This window comes from Chelonoidis abingdonii, chromosome 15 (assembly GCF_003597395.2).
Source record: "Chelonoidis abingdonii isolate Lonesome George chromosome 15, CheloAbing_2.0, whole genome shotgun sequence".
NCBI classification, from domain to species: domain Eukaryota; kingdom Metazoa; phylum Chordata; order Testudines; family Testudinidae; genus Chelonoidis; species Chelonoidis abingdonii.
Genome location: NC_133783.1, coordinates 43,303,617 through 43,324,675, shown reverse-complemented (window position 1 = coordinate 43,324,675; position 21,059 = coordinate 43,303,617). Strand labels below are relative to the sequence as shown.

The 21,059-nt window shown below is 41.9% G+C and overlaps 2 protein-coding genes across 5 annotated transcripts in view; one reads left to right on the top strand and one right to left on the bottom strand.

Annotated features, from left to right (window-relative positions):
• Positions 1-1,784, bottom strand: part of INSYN2A (inhibitory synaptic factor 2A) — an 81,643-nt gene extending 79,859 nt beyond the window's left edge. Inside the window, exon 1 of one of the 2 annotated variants that reach the window (XM_032801595.2) lies at positions 1,696-1,784. The gene's annotated coding sequence lies outside the window, so the exon portion shown is untranslated. Of the gene's footprint in view, positions 1-1,580; positions 1,656-1,695 lie in introns of those variants that run through there. The other variant, XM_032801594.2, reaches the window with a different exon arrangement.
• Positions 1-21,059, top strand: part of DOCK1 (dedicator of cytokinesis 1) — a 570,673-nt gene that overhangs the window by 249,884 nt on the left and 299,730 nt on the right. The gene's annotated exons all lie outside the window — the stretch shown is intronic.

Genomic DNA, 21,059 nt, shown 5'->3' with positions numbered 1-21,059 from the left:
AACCTCTAGATGCTAAATTAGTAATATCTAGTTAAAATTCAGATGACAGTTTCCATTATTTGAGCTGCTTGCATATATTTTTAAAAGATATACTAAAACAAACAACTTTTCAAACTCTAATGGCCAGTCCGGCCAGAGAATAATACTGTTGTAGTGAAGAAAGTGAAACATTAGCATATTGGTGGAATACAGTCAGTATAACACCAAGAGTAAGATAAGGCTTATGATTCTCCATGCTGAGAATTTTTACAGACATTGATTTTAATGTGTAGAATACAAACTGGAATGGTTATGGCATGTAATTTACTGGTTAGTTTTTCACCCAACATCTAGGTTTTAACCTTCATAGGTACAGCATCCCTGACACTGATAGTAAATTATGAAAGGTAACCACAATGAAACACTGAAAGGAAGGAAATAAATCTCCAGTACTGATGTGATCTTTTACTGTTCTGTTTTGTTGCTGCCTTCCAGTGATCAGGTGTAAAATAATATAATCATGGGGATTTAAAAAATGGATCTTTTTCAAACTTCCAGATCCCAGAGCCTAATGAGTTAAATTTCTCTCGGTTATGCTTACACAGAATTTAAGCTGTTTAGACATAGAAGGTCGAATTAAACTGCTTCACTGCCTATTCCGGTTCCCTTGGCAGAGAGAGGAGCCGCAGTTGTACTGGGACAGACCTCTTGGGAGACATTGACACAAGCTGAGAATTTGTTTCTTGCTTTGCAGAATGCAAAGATGCCCTATTTTGTCATGGTTCTCCACTCCCTGCAAATCCAGGCTAATAACAATCCGAGTTCCCCCATTATTATTGGAGCTCGCTGTAGTATTATATTAAATAGAGACGCTGAGGTCACAGGAGAGGATTTTTATTCGAGTGATACAGACACAAGACGGAACCCCCTCTGCATGAAGCAGCAAGATGCAAGGTCCGAGGCAGTCTCTGACTTTGGTGCTTGATGTTTTACTATCCTTTGTCCTGTTGGTCTGCTACGTTTTCATGCCGTCTCGAATTGAAATGTGTTAAGCGGTAGGGGGTTGGGAACATTAAATGGTGAGAGCCACTGTTTGCCAACTATACTAATAGTTCAGAAAATGCTAGGAGCTTCAAAGCCAGAGCAAGGTGTGTGTTCCCCTGCCCCAGTACTTTACAGCAAGTTACTGGGAAGGAAATCTGCTTGGTGGTAATCTCATTACCATGTTTTATAGGTTGGTATAATTATAATCTCTTTGTTGGGGCTCTATTTGGGCTTTATAATAGAAAAGTTAATAAGCCGTGGTAGTTGTAATCAATCCTGTAAGGCTGAAGCACCTTGTGCATCTTCTGAAAATTCTTTTAACTACTAATCCCCTGGCAAGGTGTTTATTAGCTGAAGCTGTGGTATTTTTCTAGAACAAAGAAATGGTTTGGACGCACAGTAATATTTCCTCAACCCTGTCATGAAAGTTACAGGATGCAATACCTATTCCCAGGCAGCCAAATACTATTGCATAACAGCCCCTCCTCAAACATTTACGCTTAGCGGCTTTACACTTTTCACTGAGAAGTTTTAATTATGAAAACCTGGAAACTCACTATTTGCATGAATCCCCTCTCAGGGAGGTGGCAAAGCAGACTGTCTGATCCCTCCAGATCTGTCGGTAGCAGTACAGTTCAGGGTAACATGTTTTAATTGCAGTGGAAAGCTTACCTTACGCTGCCTTAAAAATAACTAAAAGTCTGTGCAATTCCTTTGTGATGCATTTCTCTCCGTTCACTTCTGCAAGCTTGCAGGGAAACGATCCACGGGTGTAGAGCATCTACTGCAAGATAGACCGGCTGGAAATGTTCTTTTGCTTTCCGGAGACTCGATCACCACCACCCCTTTAGCTATCACACTGAGACATTTATTCAGCTGTGAACAAGAGAGCGTTCGCCTCTAGGCAGCGGCGGCAGCAGCCACGCACTCCTGAAATGTCCTCATTTACTGCAATTGTCTTCACTGAGATCTCGAATCCAACGGGGGGGGGAGGAGTGGGGAGTCGCTTCAGCAGACACCATTTCCAATCTGGGTTCCAGATCTGGTCAGGATGAAGCGATCTCTGTAATGCTCCTGTCTTTGCAGGCAGATGATTTGATGAAGCTGAATTCCCTGCTCCTTTTGGAAATGCATGAGCGACGGGAAAGAGCGTGGCGTGTGATGTGGTGCTAGGAAGAGCTCTGTGTGTGTGTCTCGCAGGCAGGCGGAGGCAGCAGCCACTGGCGCCGGCTCTCCACTAGGGAGAGTTCTCGTGTTCACTCACTCTGATGTGGACAGGCTGTGACAAGGAACTTGTTGAGTTTAACGTGCAGATCTTAAAATAATGGTTGATGATTATTCCGGGTCCAGTGAGGGAGGAGGGGGGAGGAGCCGTGACACTGGCTTCTAATTCGCACAAGGAGGGAATCATAGTCTAACATATGTGAAGAAATTCTTCCTCTTTTGGAATTTTCTGTACTTTTTCTTTATTACTAGACTACATCAGAGCCATGAGTCTGTCACTTTTTCGGTATAAACAAAGCTGCAAGACAACGCTGGAGACTGTACTAGTGTGTTGAGTTGAATTAGCATCTTTTTGGCTTTTGTGTGAGTGTATATACAAGTATAGTGTAACACAGCGGTTCTCAAGCAGGGGGGCCTGAGTCAGTTTCAGGGGGTCTGCAGAGCAGGGCCCCCGAGTGCTGATACCCCACAGCTAAAGCTTGGAGCCCTCCGCCCTGCTGGGCTAAAGACTGGAGCCCCAAGACCCCTGCTGCACAGAGGCAGAAGCCCCGAGCCCCCCCACCCCTAGCTCCACGGGGCTACCTATAGGGCGAATGCCCAGAGCTCTGAGCCTGTGCCCACTTGCCCCCTGTGGCTAAAGCCCTGAGCTCCCCAACCCCATGGGGCTGGTATCTGGAGTACAATGCCCCAAGCTCCTGGGGCAGAAATCCTGAGTCTCCTCACCTGTGGGGCAGAAGCCCTGGTGCTCCCCAAGGCAGAATTCCTGAGCCCCCGTGACTCATGGGGCTAAAGCCCAGAGCCCCAAGCAACCCCGCCCCGCAGGGCAGAAGCCCCTAGTTCCAGCACTTTATGGGGCTAAAGCCCAGAGCCTCCCGCCCCACAGGGCTAAAGCCAAGAATCCAGAGCCCCCTCACCCCATGGGGCTAAAGCCCTGGCACACACCCCAGTGGTTGAAGCCCTGAATCTGAGGCTTCACCATTTCACAGCTAGACCCCCAAGACCGCCCTGCTGGGTTCTGGAGTTTTTAATAGCATGTTGGGGGGGCATCGGAAAGAAAAAGGTTGAGAACCCCTGGAATATATATAATAGCAACCTGCGGTTCTGGGGGTACAAGCAGGGAAAACAACAAAATATACAAGTGAAATATAACTAAAGATCAACAACCTTGAAAAGCTTCTCGTGACCAAACAAGCATAGCAAATTTAGAAGTGCAGGTAAATGAAATGAAAACAAACAAAATGTGGCTTGGATATTTTGATCTTTTTAAATTGATGAGAAAATACAATGAAAATCATAGAAAGTTTTCAGTTATTATATTATTTTTAGTTATACTTTAAATTCATCTATAATTTTTGGTATCTGTTTAATTTTTGTTAAACCATATGCATGGAGAGATATCCATTTTTATTCAGTATAATTTAAGTGCAAGCATTGCAACAATGTGTGGAATTATTGAGAAATTACTGAATCACTGGAATCAAATCACAGCCATTCTTCCTTTATTTTTTTCCGGTATGTACTGCAAAGTAGGTGATATTGGTGCATTTGGGAATTCGGTGGAGTGTTTGTCTCAAAGCTATTAGCTAGGAAAGGATGTTCAAGATGCAGAATAAACACACAGGTTTTCACTTGCTTCTGATCTCTAAGGAGCATGCGTCTAGGTTGGAATTGAAGTAGTTTGACAAAGCAATGTGGAAAACCCCACCTTGTGCTGCTTTTCCTAGAATTTGCATTCCTCTCTTCCTCTCCCCTGGGTCCCCAACAGCATTTCAAAGAGGAGGACAGAGATTTTGTGATTGGCCATGCCACACCCATTGGAATTTACTGATGTTTAACTAAATGTGTCTGGCAGGCTGGACAGAATTCTTGTGAAGGTATCTGATCTGAGTATTGTCTCCTGGGAACCCAGATCCTTGGGCTGAGTTTTCCAGTATTTAGCAATTATGTTTAAAGTGATCAGAAAATGGGTGGGTGCGGGGAGGGGGATCGGGTGATTCATCATCCCCACAACTGCCTACCCTTGCTCAGCAATTAATTCTGCCCCCTCTAGACTCTGATCAGTTCTGCCCTGTCACCTGTTCTGCTGCCTCCAACCTCTGCTGCACCTCCTGAGCTCTTTCATTCTCCTCTCTCAGGCCTGGGGGTGGGAGAGGGAGCAGTTTCAGTGGGGTCCCTTATGCCCCTTCCCAGGTTGGGCATTAAAGGGGGGGCAGGGAGAGCAGCAGAAGAACCAACCCTTACTCACAGGAGGGAAGGGAGAGTGGGGAGCAGGGCTGTCCTGAGATGCTGGGCTCCTTCTTCTTCCCCCCTCTTCCTGCCCCTCCTCTCCTGTGAGAATGATGTCTGGGGAGTTGAGGGAAGAGCTCTGTCTCTTTCTTGCAGCAACCCTGATTGGCTGCTCTTCTTCAGGATGCAGGCAAGAGGGGAAAGCAGCCAGTGAGAGGTAGATTTCCCTAGGTGATACTAAAAATGTGCACCCCTCAGCAACCTGTCTTGTTTTTTAGAAATAATATTTCCTGTGTCTGTGGCTTGTTTTGGTGAAGCACATGTTAAGCACCATCTCCTATACTGTATAGCGTCCTGTTTTAGGACACGTCTTCTCCACAATGTGATATTTGCTTATTAGCCTATTGTCCCACAACTGGAACCTGTTTGCAGGATTTGCCACCGCCACTGTAGTATCTCATTTCTTCATATTACTGGCTCATTCCCTCACCTTCCTTCACGCCTTATACTGCACCAATACTAGGAATTGTGCTGGAAAAGCCCCTGTAGAAAACACCCTCCTGATTGGGTGCATGTACTTCTGTTGTACCGGGATAGTGGCTGGAAGTGTTGTTGTGCATTTTCTGTCCACTGCTGCAGCACCTTTTCACATTTACTGCCTTGGTGACATTGTTAAGAGATGGCAACACTAAGAAAGCTTGTGGTCTGACAGGGTTTTTCACAGTGTAATTTCCAAAGAAATGGATGGGAAGAATTTCCACTGTCCAAAATGTCTTCTAATTTTTCTTTTTCAGTGGTGACAGTCTGTTTCACCACCAGGATCTCTCCTCATTGTGTTTCTGTGTGTACCAAAGCAAAGTTGTGCCCAGGAGTGCTCTACATAGAGGCATTGGCAACTTAACATAATATGATGATCAAATCTTTATCTAGATAAGTTAAGGCCCATGAATTAAGTTATAGAACTTTGTGACAGCAGCAATTGCCCCAACAATAATAGAAGCAAAGCCCTCTTCACACACATAAGATGTGAACTGCACAAACAGCATCACAGAGACGTAATGTTTGGTGCTGAAGGAAAATAATATTGCCATATAACCTAAAGCCCACGGATGAAATTATAGAACCGTCTGACAAAAGTGGCAGTTGGAAACAGCATCCCTGTCTTCCTCTCAATCAGATTTAGCGGCTGTTCTCCCAGTGCTGAGTACTCATAAGAAGTATTACTCATTACTAGCCTGTGGAGCAACTGCCCTTTTCTGAAGAAGTTCATGGGAATAAGAAGGGATTTCCCACTACAGATCATGGACCAGATTCTCTGTTGCCCTGCACATTGCGTAGTCATTAGCACCAGTACAAAGTGGGTATAAAATGTTACTGAATAAAAGGAGCATTTTAACCTCCCTTTGCATGAGTATAAGTGACAACACAAGTCCATGACAACAAAGTAAGCAATCCTCATTGCTGCAAAATACATGCTAAAATAAAAATGTGGTTGCTCCCATCATTCCATTTGCAAATATTTTGTCCTGGGAGAGACATTAATGAGTACAAGTGTTGTGTAATGATATGCAACAACAATAACAAAAATCACAATGATATTTGAGAGAGAAAAATACAAATAGTTCTGATATTAAATGAGAAAGCAGATAGTTTCATTGTTATTTTGTCCTATCTGTGAAATGATCAGACAATCTTGACTCTGCCCTCAGGAGTCTCACAGGAAAATCACAGAATCTTGCCCCTTTTATCTCTTCATATATCTGGAAGCATGTTGATGGATTATGTACGGATATCAGTCTTCATTAGAGGTGGGCGAAATTTTTTGTGCAAAAATGTTTTTTGGGTTCATTTTTTTTTCTTCTTTTTGACAGATTTGGGCTCATCGGTCAAATTTGCTGAACTGTTTCAGTTGGGAAACCCCACCAGAAACACTCAGTTATAATTTTTTATTTGAAATGCATTTTTTTGTGTAGAATGTTACTGCAATTTAATATTTTAAAGAGATTTAAAAACGTTAACAAAATCTTTAGTTTCAGGTCAAACAGTTTCAGTTGAAATGAATTTTTTAAATAAAAACTTCAGTTCAGCCACCAAAACAAAAAATCAGTTATTCTTATAGCTCAGGTTCTGATTTAGAGTGCAGAGTACATAGACAAAATAGCAGCTTTTGTTAGCGATGCATAAGGTTCTATGATGTTCCGAGTTGTTCTTGGCATCCCTACCAGGGCAGAGTTAAGGTGGTTGTGTTGTGAGGGATGTGTCACCTTAACTCCCCATTTCCTGATTTTCTAATGTTTGTGTTATGTTTTATCTGTAATGCTAACGTTCTTGTAAGAACATTTCAAATCAGCGTTTCCTGATTTGGTAGTTTGTTTTTTGGAAACTGAACTCACATTCTGGAATGTAATGGGGGCGCAGAGTACTGAGTGTCTGCAACCTTGTTAACTTCATGTTAACAAAACTTTTTGCTTGTGAATTTTCCTTTTCTTTGAGTATGTGTTCTTTGAGTTACATTGGATCCCACTTTAAGTGCACATGTGCTTTTGCACAAGGCCACAGTTTATTTTTGTTTTTTAATTGCAGTACCCGTTGGGGTTACGCAGGCGTCCTATGTCTCCTTGTGTTCCTATACTATGACACAAAGTGTGAGGCAGCTGTGATCCTTCCTAGTTTCCTTCTTAGCACTTGCAGCAGCAAGGCAGAACTTGGCAAGCGTCCAACCTACTAGTTTTTTGCTCAGCAAACGTGTTTGAAGCATTCCAAAGTCTTCGGAACAACTTCTGATCTATTCTATTCAATTACCACAAACTGATCCAACCCATCTGGACTGAATTCTGTTAGTCAGACCCTCCCCCTCCGCTCCTCCTCTCATACAGATTCCCTGTACAGGGCTAATTATCATGGCAGACGTTAGGCTGGTCCATCCTGCAATCCCCCTGAAGGATGGACACAGGTGTCCCTTTGGCCTTAAAGAATTGAATATATTGAGCAGATGCTTGTTATGCTTGTTTTTCTACATTAGAACATGCAAGTTATGAGCCATGAGGCTGAAACATCATCTTTTAGAATATTCTGCGAGTGGGGGATTCCTGTCATAGACTTGTTTGTTGCAGATGACAACACGAAGTGTTCGAATGTCTGCGCCAGGGGAGGCGTGAGCTTGGGCTCTCTGCCAGGTGCCTTTCTCCTTTGGTGGTGTTGCAGGCTCCTATATGCTTTCCCACTGATTCTTCTAATCCACAGAATAGTATCCAAGATCAGATGGGACATGGCTTCCATGATTATAATAGCCCTGTATGGCCAGTTTTGGATGTTAGATTTGTTACTGACTTCCTTCTGTCCATGCCATGTCTTGTCTGGATATATCATCTCAGAACCAAGGTCAGATACTGCACCCAGACCAACAGTCATTGCCACTGAAGATCTGGATGTTGGCTGGCTATGCATTACAGACAGAGACTGTTTCCTACAAGTTCAGGAAATTCTCATACAAAGCAGGAAATCTTCCACCAGAAGAACTTATCCATTGAAATGGAAGATTCTCCATACAGACAGCTCAAAATTATATTGACCCTGTGCAGGTTCTAATACTGAAGAACTTGGACTATATGCTGCTCCTGAAACATAGAGCATTAACATTTAACTCTGTTAAGGTCCAGCTGATATGTGTATGGCATGCTCCAGTAGAGGTGGAGTTGGTCTTCTTAAGACCTTGTGGTTTTCCACATTTCTCAAGGGCCTCCTTCATATTTTCTTTCCAGTCAGATGTCTGCCACCGATGTGGGGCCTCAGCACTGTCTTTCTAAAGGAAAGCCTCGTGGAACCTCCCTTTGAACCATGGTCAGAGTGCTCAATGCAGCATTTTTCCATCAAGATGGTCTTCTTTGTGGACATTGCATCAGCACAGAAAGTAGATGCACTGCAAATTCTTATGCCCAGACTGTCTTACATGTCTGTCCCTAGGGACAAGATAGTTCTCAGATCATATTCCAAATTCATTCATAAAGTAGTCTTGGAATTCCACTTAAACCTTTCCAGGCTTCTTCTCAAAACCACATTTAACACCAGGAGAAAAAAGTTTCATACTTTGGAAACCCCCAGAGCTTCAACAGTACCTCAATAACCCCAAGTCATTTAGGCCATCTCCCTGCATCTTTGTGGTCATATCCAGCACACCAACAGGCCAACCTATTGCAGAGAATCTTTAAGCGGATCACATAGTGTATTTCCATCTTCTATCAAATGGCTAGCAAGCCTCTCATTCTGAACAGGGGGCATAGCTCAGTGGTTTGAACATTGGCCTGCTAAACCCAGGATGGTGAGTTCTGTCCTTGAGGGGGCCACTTAGGGATCTGGGGCAAAAATCAGTAATTGGTCCTGCTAGCAAAGGCAGGGGGCTGGACTCAATGACATTTCAAGGTCCCTTCCAGTTATAGGAGATAGGTATATCTCCAATTATAAAAAATTACAGGGTACAGGCATCCTCTTCTGCCTGCTTCAGGAACATGCCAGTTTCTGAGATCTGCAGCACAGCTATGTGAAGCAACCCACTAACTTTTGTTAATTATTATTGTGCTTGTGACAATGACTGTAATGAATAGTGGTGATAGGTTATAGAAAATTGAAAATCATTTAATTGAGTACATGCATTTTGTAGATCCATTAATTATTGCTATCTATAGGATTGGGTACACCGCTACCTTGATATAATGCCACCCAATATAACACAAATTTGGATATAATGTGGTAAAGCAGTGCTCCGAGGGGGCAAGGCTGTGCACTCCGGTGGATCAAAGCAAGTTCAATATAACACAGTTTCATCTATAACATAAGATTTTTTGGCTCCCAAGGACAGCGTTATATTGAGGTAGAGGTGTATGGTGTAGTGGTTCTCAAACTTTTGTATTGATGACCCTTTTCTTATATAAGGGGTTTGTCCCACTTATAAATTAACATTTTTAAAAATATTTAATGCTATTCTAAATGCTGGAGGTGAAGGAGGGTTTCGGGGTGGAGGCTGACAGCTTGTGATCTCCCATGTAATAACGTCATGACCCCCAGTTTGAGAACCCCTGGTATTGTGGTTGAAAGTGACACAGTATGATGTGAGGATTGTATTGCCAAAATCTTAAAATGATTTAATGTTTCTGGTACTAAAAGAGCTAAATGAGACTGACAAGAGTAGGTAACTGCACACTTAGCAACTATAAGTGCCCCCAAACCCTGACTAGAGCCTTGGGACATGATCTGGCAGCACCCTTCAAAGCTTGGACCATGCACATGCATCCCACATGCAATTATGTTCTGACTGTATAATGAGAAAATTACCTGTTATGTAATCTAACCAATAATGTTACAATAGACAGATTTTTGGGGCGTGTGATCTCTGTGGCAAGACCTAACTCAAGGGGCCCCAAAGGGAAAAGATTTATGACGTTCTAATTCCTTAATCCTGATAGCAAAGCTATTTATAATTCCAAAAATGGCCCCACCTTCTCTCTGAGAGAATCTAATGCTCAGCGATTTGATTACATTGCATATTCATCCAATCAAAAAAAAAATTACTGTGTGACTATGTTGATCAGTCAGAGTGGGCATAAGAAAATAGCAAATATAGAGAGTAAACTTAGTTCCTGCATAATTCAAAATCCTTTCAAAATTACACTGCAAAGAAAATTTCAAGTTGATATAAATCAAAGTTCCTGAACAGTTTGTGAAGGGGGAAATTTGTCAAATTTTGGAAACATTTTTTATGAAGTATGTGTCAAGCTTGCCTCATAATACAAATTGTGCAGACACCAAAAATTAGTTTCATAAGTCTGTATTTGTTCAGTTTGTCTAATACATGTTCTTGTCATGTTTTATGCCTTAAACATTTGTCATACTTGCCTTGTGTTTTATGATTGAAATTGCCAATCTTGTGTTCCAATTTATATCTCAATTAAATTGTAACATATCAAATGACAACAATATGCAGAGGACTTATCCTTTATTTCTAAAAGTTAATAAAACTTAGTGGTTCTTTTTCTAATCTTCAAAATTTTGGTCTTGCCATTTGATATAATGTAAGTAATTTTTATTAAGCAAATTTAATTACTAGTTTTAAATGTGCAATCTAGATTATTGTGACTACATAATTGTTTCGGACTAGCCTGATTTGATATCAGAATCTTAGCTGCTCCTTATTTAGTTGAAAAGAGAGTGAGTTTTGTTTCATTTGAAACATGCAGATGTGAACTGTGAGCTGTTCATTTGTGTAATCATTTGGGACCAACGCCATCATTAGATGTTCTGCTAAAAGCAATTATTTTCATATTGCTGAATCTTCACTGAAATTAAATAGGTCATTACTTTAGTTTCTGCACTGTGATAGTTGCTTAGCTTTCCTTCTAAATCGGCTCAATTTACCTGTAGTTGGATTCAAGAAGAAGAAATGTTACATGTGCAGTTCTTGAACTTTATCATCATGTGTTTTGACTAGCTAAGGTGATTCTAAACATTGCTTGCCTCTTGTAGCAGCCATGATTGTACAAGGTAGTTAAGCACATTCCTTGTTGCAAAAAACAAGTGAAGTCCCATTGACCTCAGTAGAGAGGAATGATGGTCCAATAGTTAGGATACTGGTCTGGAATGTGGGAGACCTGGATTCAGTTCTCTGCTCAACCACAGACTTCCTTTATAATCTTGGGCAAGTCATTTACTCTCTCCATGCTTCAGTTCCCCATCTCTAAAATAGAGATAATAGCACTTCCTCACAGGGATATTTTCAAGATAAAATTGTGCGGCACTCAGATACTATGGTAATGGGGATTATATAAGTACCACAGATAGATATCCTTCAAAATAAGCACTTGCTTCAGTATCTTACTGAACTGGGTCTATAGTCACTAAGCTCCCATTTCTGAAGTAGATGTCCTGGTATAGATTCTAACTCTGCAGAGAGTTGCAGTGGTTTAACTGAAATCTGCACTGCACGTCTTATTTGCAGGACCAGGAATTAAGATTAATTTAGCAGATGTCTTGTTGTTAAGAATATAAGATTAAACTGTATAATGATAAATGGAAAACTATAGTGTAATGTTCAGTAATATATATAAATTAAACAGCTAAACTAAGGCTATCACATTTTTTAGGACCAAATTCTGCTGTGTTCTGTCAGTGTAAACATGGAGATATTTACACTGGTGTAGCGGAGTAGAATTTGGTTCTTAACGTTAATTTTGCTTTGCATGGACCATTGAAAAAACAGTAAAACAACAAATCCCATCAGCTAAAACTGATTGTATTCAGCTGCATACCATCACATTAGGAATACAAACCACTGTAAATGTTAATGCTTTAGTTACTGATAGGGATTGAGCAATCTTTATCTTCTGGGTGTGAAGGGCAGGGTTTTTTCATATTATCCTTAGTTTTTTATGTGGCACCAGTGCTACAAAAAATCATTTTAAATGTGCAAATATGGTTGTGAAGGAAATAATTGTCTTGACTGAAACGGTTTATGCACAGATTTATTTGTTTCAATTTCAGATGGCTGAGATCCTGAAAGAATTTTCTGTTCTGTATACAAGTTGAAGAAACACTTACCTAATAAAGAGATTCTTTACAGATGTGAAATACAGCACCAGTAAAATGATCAGGCAGTCTCTGTGGGTAGAAAATAAATGAGGGTCTGTGAGACCATGATATATGATACCCTAAATGCCTGCATTTTGTTCATATTTGAAAGGCAGTTTAGCTTGTCATCATTACTGATGATTTGTGCCTTTATAGTCCTTCTCTTTGCATTTCAGAAATCTTTTGTGCCCGTCTGAATAATAAATCACCTTGTTCAATTTGTTCAGTACGAGCAAATGTAAAACATACTTTATTAAGATAGCTTGAAAAGCTGTGAGTATTGTGAAACTTAGTTTTAGGGTGGTGGTTTGTGAACTTTGTTGATATTTTTTGTTGTCTGGTCAGTTTCATCATCCTCTAAGAATCATAGGAATATATCTAAAGCGATTCTAAGGATAAAGGAAGAAATAGTGTCTTGTAAGAAAATCTCTGATTATGGTTCTGACTGCACTTAGAGAAGTGATGGGCAGCCTGTGGGTCGCATGTGACTCATGAGGGTAATCCGCTGGCAGGCCGCAAGACATTTTGCTGACATTGACCATCTGCAGGCACAGACTCCTGCAGCTCCCAGTGGCCGCGGTTTGTCATTCCTGGCCAGTGGGCGCTGCAGGAAGCGGTGGCCAGTACATCCCTGCAGCCTGCCGCTTCCTGCAGCTCCTATCGGCCGGGAACAGTGAACCGCAGCCACTAGGAGCTGCAGGGGGCTGTTCCTGAAGATGGTCAATGTTAGCAAACTGTCTCGCGGCTGCCCGTGGATTACCCTCATCGGCCGCAGATTGCCCACCACTGACTTAGACAAATAGTTTGTGATTCATCCACTATTTGAAATTTGGAATGAGTTCCCATTGCCATCTTCGCATTCTAAGATGTTGATAACTTTTCATGGTTTGTTTGTTTGTTAGTAATCTGAATATTTTCACCTGCTTCACACTTTCTCCTTTAGCAGGGCACCATACCGTCATAAAACATTGATTTAATTGGAGAGATAAATTGAGTTGAATTTTCTGTTTAAGAATTATTGAACTTTATAAAGAAGTTCATACACTCTTCACAGCCCCAATTTTGCTTTTCTTTAATAAAATGTTTGGATTATCTCAAATTCTAATATAAATATAGATGTTTTTTATTTTTAAAATATTATATAAGAGTGGGTTTTCATATTTTTACATATTCCCATAGAATGCTGGAAACTCACACCACAGCCTGGTGCTAATGCAGAAGATCCTGAAAGGAAAAACAAACCAGGAGTGAAGTGAATTAGACCAGTCTAAGATGAATACAATATGTAGTTTTGTGAGATTAGTGAAACAGTAAAAGTAAACTATATAAATGGTGGAAGGTCAATCAAATTTATCAACTTATTTCTGACAATGTGCTGATTTTGAACAAGATAGAAAAATCACAATTAAACATGATATTTGGCCAAAATTCTCAGACCTGACTTCCTGAGGGTAGACTCCAAAATAATATGTAGGCACATCAATGGAATTGGCCTGATTTTCAAAAGTGCTGAGCAACCCAACCTTGTACTCTAGTCAGTGGAATGTGCAGGTTGTCAGCACCTTCAAAATCAGGACAGTTCTATTTAGGAGCCTAAACGCCTTCTAATAGTGTCCCTATAAGTGCTGCGCTGTAGGTGTGCCTGCATTCCTGCGCTGATGATCAGAGAATTTTGGTAACAGTGTCTGTTGGGCCTGCACATGCGCTATTTCTTCTTGTGCTGTACCATGAAGCTAGCCAGTGTGCGAGGGCTGACCATCCTTAGTTCTTTCTCAGTGGTCCCTGACTAGAGACGGAGCCTTTAGCTGTCCACTAGCTGATAGTTAACTCTCCCTTTCATTTGTTAAATTTGAGTTTTTAGAAACCTTCTAGCTTTTCTTCTCACTCCTATGGCCATGCCTTTAAAAAAAGAGAAAGAATAGACTTTGTTCTTGCAATGGACAAGGATATGGCTCTCTAGGTTTCAAGAAGTGTCGCACTTTCAGCGAGGTGATCCAGGTCGTGGATAAGCAATCTCAGTGCATCTGCTGCCTCGATGAGGGTCACATCGAACAAAAGTGTTCCCTGTGCCAGCAACTCTGATCAAGATCCCACAAGGACAGATAGCTACACCAGAAAATCATCTTTATGGAGGTGGCTCTCGACTCCAGCCCTCTGGCGGGCAAGAGTCTTCCCCTCAACCTTTGACTTCAAAGGATAGTGGGTCGAAGAAACGGTCTGGGGATTTTTCTCCCAAGTCGCAAAAGAGAGTGGGAAGTCCCCTCAGTGAGCCCAGGGATAGTCGAAAGTGACCACCATCTCACTCAGTATCCTTGGCACCACCAGCATCGAGGTAATCTGGCATCCACGCCTCATTGCGACCGTTGGTGTTCGATACTGTCAATACCCACGGACCCTTTGGGCACAGGCACTGAATCTTTGGTACAGAGAGGTAAGGGCAAGTGCCCTAAGATGCTCCTGATATGAGTCGACATCGGTACAACCACTGACATTGGCCCACCCAGCACCAGAGAGATCAGTACAAGGAAGCTTCCTATTTCTCACAGCATTGCTGCCAACAGCAGGATGCTCAGTACCAGTGGAATTCCATAAGGTGACCTTAGTATGTTGGTACCACCTGACTCTCCTCCCCTTGGTACTGCGATCACAACACCTAGCTAAGGCCAGCCACAATCATGCCATGCCCCTCCGATGTCAAGCGAGGGATCAGATAACAAGCCGGAACTAGTTTCACAGTACTCCTTGCAAGCTCCATATGGGACTCACTATCAACAGGATCTGAGAACATTCCACAAGATGACACAACCACCATGTTGGTACAGCCCTCTGTAGGCACCTCCACCAGGCCCTATGCCACTGTAGTGGCCATACTGGGACCCCTTAGTAGTGCCCTGCAAGTCTGCCTCAAGGGCACCAAGCATTGTCCAAGAGCTTTCCAGGCAGGCTCCCTCCGCTACAGCACCATGGGCCTCAGAACCTCAAGAAATAGAGGACCAGGAGAGGGAGACAGAGGAGGAGGTAACACCTAAGAAAAGAGTGGTGGACACCCTCCACATGCCATAAAGAGACACATCACAATCTCATCTATATTCTCCACGCTTCATCTGTTTCCAAAATTGCCCTCCCAAACAACGAGGCTTTCATAGATCCAGGTGTACTCCTCGGCCATCTTACATGTTTCGAATTGCCAACTACCAGGCACTCACAGCAAAGTACCACTACACAAATTATAATACATTGAATGACTTTGCTGATTCACTGCCAGAGAGTTCCTGGGACTCCTTCAAGGCCATCATCCAGAAGGAGCAACTGGTGGCAAAAACATCATTGTATTCAGCCCTTGATGCTGTTGACATGGCAGCAGGACCATCTCCACAGCTGTGGTGATGAGATGGGCATTATGGCTTCACCTTTCAGGATTACTGGAGGGCCTCCCCTTTGAGGATGTGAATCTCTTCACTGAGAAGAACGACACACCTCTCCACTCCTAGAAGGATTCCAGGGCCACCTGTGGAATCTACACACTGGGACAAAAGAGATGTTTTAACCCTCACTATCAACAAAGGCCATATTTGTTCCAATTCCTGTCACAATGACATTATGAGCCTGTAAAAAAGAAAAAAGGAAATTCTCAAAATGGAAGCCTTCTGGCTTCCAATCCTTGAGCCAACCACGTGTCTGTAAGCACCACTTTTGAGTGGCAGGTTGAGGCACTGTGAAACCTCTCCCCACTACTACCTGTGCCTATGCACCCATTTGACCAATGTTTGGCAGCATTCTGCAGTGCCTGGGAACTCATAACATCATATAGATTGGTCCTAGAGATCATCAGATCTGGTTAGTCAATCCACTTCACCTCCCTATGCCCTCCACAACACCCTTCCTTGTCTCTCTTCAGGGACCCTACAAGAGTCTACTACAGAAGGAGTAGTTAGGAGCTACAGAACCAGTTAGGAGCTACAGAACCAGTATCTCAACATCTCTGAGGCAAGGAGTTCTATTCTCATTATTTCCTAATACCCAAAAAGAAGAGAGGTTGGAGACCCATTCTGGACCTCAGAGCTCTCAACAAGTTTGTCAGAGCTCAGAAGTTCAAGGTCAACAATCATTCCATCATTGGAACAGGGAGACTGGTTTTTGGCCGTCCACCTACAGGACGCCTACTTTCACAGTTCAATACTACCAGCTCACAGACATTTCTCAGGTTCACTCTGGGACACGACCACTGCCAATACAGAGTTCTCCCCTTCAGACTTTTGTCAGCCCCAAGAGTATTTCCCAAAGTTCTCTCAGTGGTGGCCACCCATCTACGGTCACAAGGGATAATGCTCTACCCTTACCTGGATGATTGTCTCCTCAGAGCCCAATCACTTCAGGAGGCTCATCGAGCCACCCAGACCACGATACACTTGTTCACGGAACTGGGCGTACAGATCAATTCCCAGAAGTTGACCCTCACACCAGTGCAACACCTGGAATTCATGTGGGCTGACATGCTACAAGGCAAAGCCATCCTACCTCAAGACAGGTTTCTATCGCTGGTCTCACTTATAGACCCACCTCAATGCAGCCCTCAAGTGCCAGCCAGAATCTGCCTCCAGCTCCTGGGGCACGTGGCAGTAAGCACGGTAGTGATTCCGCATGCCAGACTCCACATGTGATGTCTACAGCTGTGTTTCAGTTTGGTTTACAGACCGAACAGAGAGTGTCTGGACGAATCCCTGTCACTGCCCATTAGGATCAAGAACTCCTTGGACTGGTGGAAGAACCTGGCCAATGCATGCAAAGTGATCCTCTTTTTACAGGTGCCACCTTCATCACTCCTTGCCACTCTAGTGCTGAAAGGGCTGAACAGGCCCCCCTTTGAACGTATAGCCACCTGTTCGCTAGCATACCTATTGATGAAAACAATCTTCCTGACTGCAGTTACCTCAGCTAAAAGAATAGGGGAAATAGCAGTTCTGACGGTGCATCTTTCATACACAGTGTTCTTCCCAGATAAGGTTGCACTCAGGTTGCATCCCTAAAGTGATCTCCTCATTTCACATGAATCAGTCTATTCACCTTCCCACCTTTTACCCCAAGCCTCACTGACACAATAGGGAAGCCATACTACATATCCTAGACATTAGGAGAGCCCTTGCATTCTACTTTGATAGGACGAAAGCCTTCAGGAAGTTCCCTAGGCTATTCCTCTCTATGGCAGAAAGATGTAAGGATTCCACCATTTCATCCCAAAGGCTCTCCAAGTGGGTCTCAAATTGCATCTGAGAGTGCTACCAAATTTGTAACATGACCCCCTCCGGACTCGATACACATTCCATGAGATCGATTTCCTCACTTATCGTCTTTAAGTTTGTCCCCATCTCAGAGATCTGCAGAGCGGTGACATGGGCATTAGTCCACACCTTTGCAGAACATTATGTGATCACTGGGGACTCTACCTGAAGTGAGAAGAAGTAGTTACTCACTTTGTGCAGTAATGGTAGTTTTTCGAGATATGTCCCTACTGGTGTTCCGCTACCCTCCCTCCTCCCCTCTACTTTGGAGTTCTCGCTTATGACTCTGCGGTGAAGAAGGAACTGAGGACTGTTAATTCGCAAGCTCTGGCTAGCCTCATGGCACAGCAAGAGGAGAGACAGTGCATTTGCATGCCCAATGGACGCTGCTACTGAAGTTCTCTGATCAGCAGCACAGGGTCTCAGACACACCTACAGTGGAGCACCGATAGGAATACAACTTGATGCATAGGAAAATAACATAAGACTTAGGTGTGCTGGTGCTCTAGGTGAAATTTTTTTCATACCTCCACAATACTGAAGAGGGAAAAGGGTTCAAACGTAGATATAAAATATGCCAAAACCAAAATCATGCAAAGTTAGGCACTCACAGAACACAAAATACCAAAGCTATGTTTAAACTCACAGCCTTAACTCTCCCCTTTTTTGCCATGTGTTATACACAATTACATATTAGCGCTCAAATATTATAACATTTTTTTTCTCTAGCTAAAAAATCAATCTGGAAATTATAAAGCATAAAATATTCAAATAAGGCAGGTTATATGGGACAACAATCTAACACTATATATAACTGGATAACATGGACTTTATGAAATGCAGTAATATCCCAAGTAAATGTACTGTAGCCATTATTAATCTGGGAATGCTTATTGGTTAAAATATGTCTTTTAGAAATTATTTCCAGGACACTTTATAAAAACTATTTAAAATATCATCATACTTTGGCTTCTTTAAATTTTTAAGCTGGGAGCAATTCAGCATTTTAAATATTAATTGTCAGCAGATTCTTCATTTGTAAAAACATAATTATGAAATGTTTGAAACCAAAGAGGCTTCAGTCAGCATTGTGGAGAAGAAGTCTGAATACTGACAATAGTTTATTTTTGTGAATGGGATGAGAAATAAGGGTGATATCATTAGAAAGGTAGGGGGGGCCTTAGCAAACACTGTGAACCTAAAATCAACACAGTATTTTACTGGGAGTCAGTGAGAGGAACTGCTACATACTGGGAGAAAAATTGGATCTACTGAGAATTCAGAGTGCTGTTTTTGTATGTTACCTGGAGTCCATTGGCTAGAACCCTCTGGGGTTTCTGCAGATACTATAGTGAGTAATCAAGTGAGGCTGGGAGTTGAGTACAAAAGTTCTTATTAAAGGCAACATTTCCTAACAGTCACAACTCAGTAGTAATCACAGTTTTTCCCAATATATAACATTAGGAGATAGCTAATATATTTCACATTCTACTGTGTGATGTCTGTGGGAATTATATCTCATGTTATATAATATAATTTTAACATGGTAAAAAGATATGTCTATTTCTAGTAATGTGGACCAGAAAGAATGCATACTTTAGTGTCATATTACTAACATTTTATTTATTTTTTATTATATTTATACAACACCATACAGATCAATGACAAGTCCCTTAAAATAAAAATCTTTCTCCAAATGTTCTATTTATGGTTGAGAAGGCTCCTTAATTTTAAGTCTATGGGATCAGTGGGTCAAATCCAGGCTCATACATTCACTGATGCATCCAAGAATACTCTACCACAGTTGGGCCCAAGAATGCAGAGGCGGAGAACAGAGATTTTGTTGCAGATAGACAGGTTTTGTTTTCCTTAGTCAACTGTGAATATAATGGAAGATGGGTATAGAGAGAATTTAGTGATCGCTTGGCTAACTTTGTGTTCTGTTAATTCCAGGATGTGCAGAAAAATCATATACCCTAAAAATCAGCAGATATGTATTCAGCATTGACCATGGTTTATGTAACACTGTACTGAATTGCTCCCAGAAAGGATCTGTGTTTCCTAGCTTGTTTATAAAGTTTTATAATTGTCTTTTAATGTTTCGAGGATATGTGTTCATCTCTGTCCACACCCAGTGCTAGAGTTATCCTGATGTATGTCTGTGCTATGGGAAAATTACCATTTATTGTAAGATAGACATTTCAGTTTCACTGTTTGAATTAGCTGTCATAATATCTGTTCATGAATAGCTATGTCAAGATTCACTTCTAAGACTTGAGGGTTGTACTGTACCTGAAGGCTCTTGGCCTTTGGCACTCTGAGCTTCCAAAGTAGAGTATGCTGTTCTCATGCTTGGGTCATTGGATAGGGAACAGTCTAACTATTCAGCATATTTTTAATATTGACTTTAATTACTGCGACCAAAGTTATGTAGTATTCTTTTTAATTGAATTGGAGCAGTATGTTTGGAGTTTTCTTTGCACTTTTTACTTCCTTGAGAGAATATCTTATTAGTCAAGATGTCAGTAAAAAGACAACACTGGACAGATAACACTGGATTTTTATTTCATATCTATTTAAGTGTTTTGTGAGAAGGAGTAGAATATTTTGCAGTTTTTCTGGTATCACAAGCATACAGTATTTGTTGTTATGTTCTATTTTGTTTTTCATACCAGTTAAAGTATGAGATATGGTGTTTATTGTAACTGTGTTTTGTAGTTATTTTAAAAAATCAATAAATAACAGTTTTTTTTCTATACACAAACCATCTTCGTTGATTCAGTAAGGACCACTGAGGGACCTATTGAAAAATAGTATTCTTGGTGCACGTTTGATCTGGTTTAAGACATTTAACATTTGTGAGACAAGAGAGCTTCTGCCTTTCACCTAGAGATAATTTTTTCATATCTAACCCAGATAAATAGTGAATGGAATTTATAATCCAATAGGTATTTGATGTCCTATGGGAAAGGTGCTGATAGTCTTAGTCCAGTATCTAGTAGATAGGTATTAACCTCTCATAAGTTGCCACATACATGTCACTAAATATCCTTGTTGATGGGTCCAATACACAAACCAATGACTGACTAAACTGGCCTCTCCCCCTAGATGTGGTTCCTTTAGAACAAGGTTATGCACAGAATTTGGGAAACATAGGGAAACTTGCTCTACAGCAAACTGTGCTGTACCTGCTCTGAAGATCAGGTGAGAACTTGCCTTTTAAGGCTGTCAGCGTGTCACTTCATTGCCTTGTATGGGTGAAAAAATACACTTTAAAACAAGCAAATAAAGGAACAACAACAGGGGTTTGATTGTGTCTGGAGGATCAACACATGGCCAGGAATCATCCCCACATTAATCACCCCCTCCTGCTTAGAAGCGGGGCTTCCATGGCAGTAATTCTCCATTCTCTCCCACTCTCCCTGTCAACTGTGGATGAGGCTAAATGCATGCCCAATGGCAATTCCCTGGAAATGTAGTACAGCAATAGGCTGTATTAGGCGTTGTCTACACTTACAGTTTTGTAGCGCTGGCAGTTACAGCTGTGGTCGTACAGCTGTGTACGGCCAGCGCTGCAGTGTGTCCACACTGACAGCGACCAGCGCTGCAGTGTGTCCACACTTGCACCAGTTGCAGCGCTGTTGTGAGTGGTGCATTGTGGGCAGCTATCCCACAGAGCACCTCGTCCCA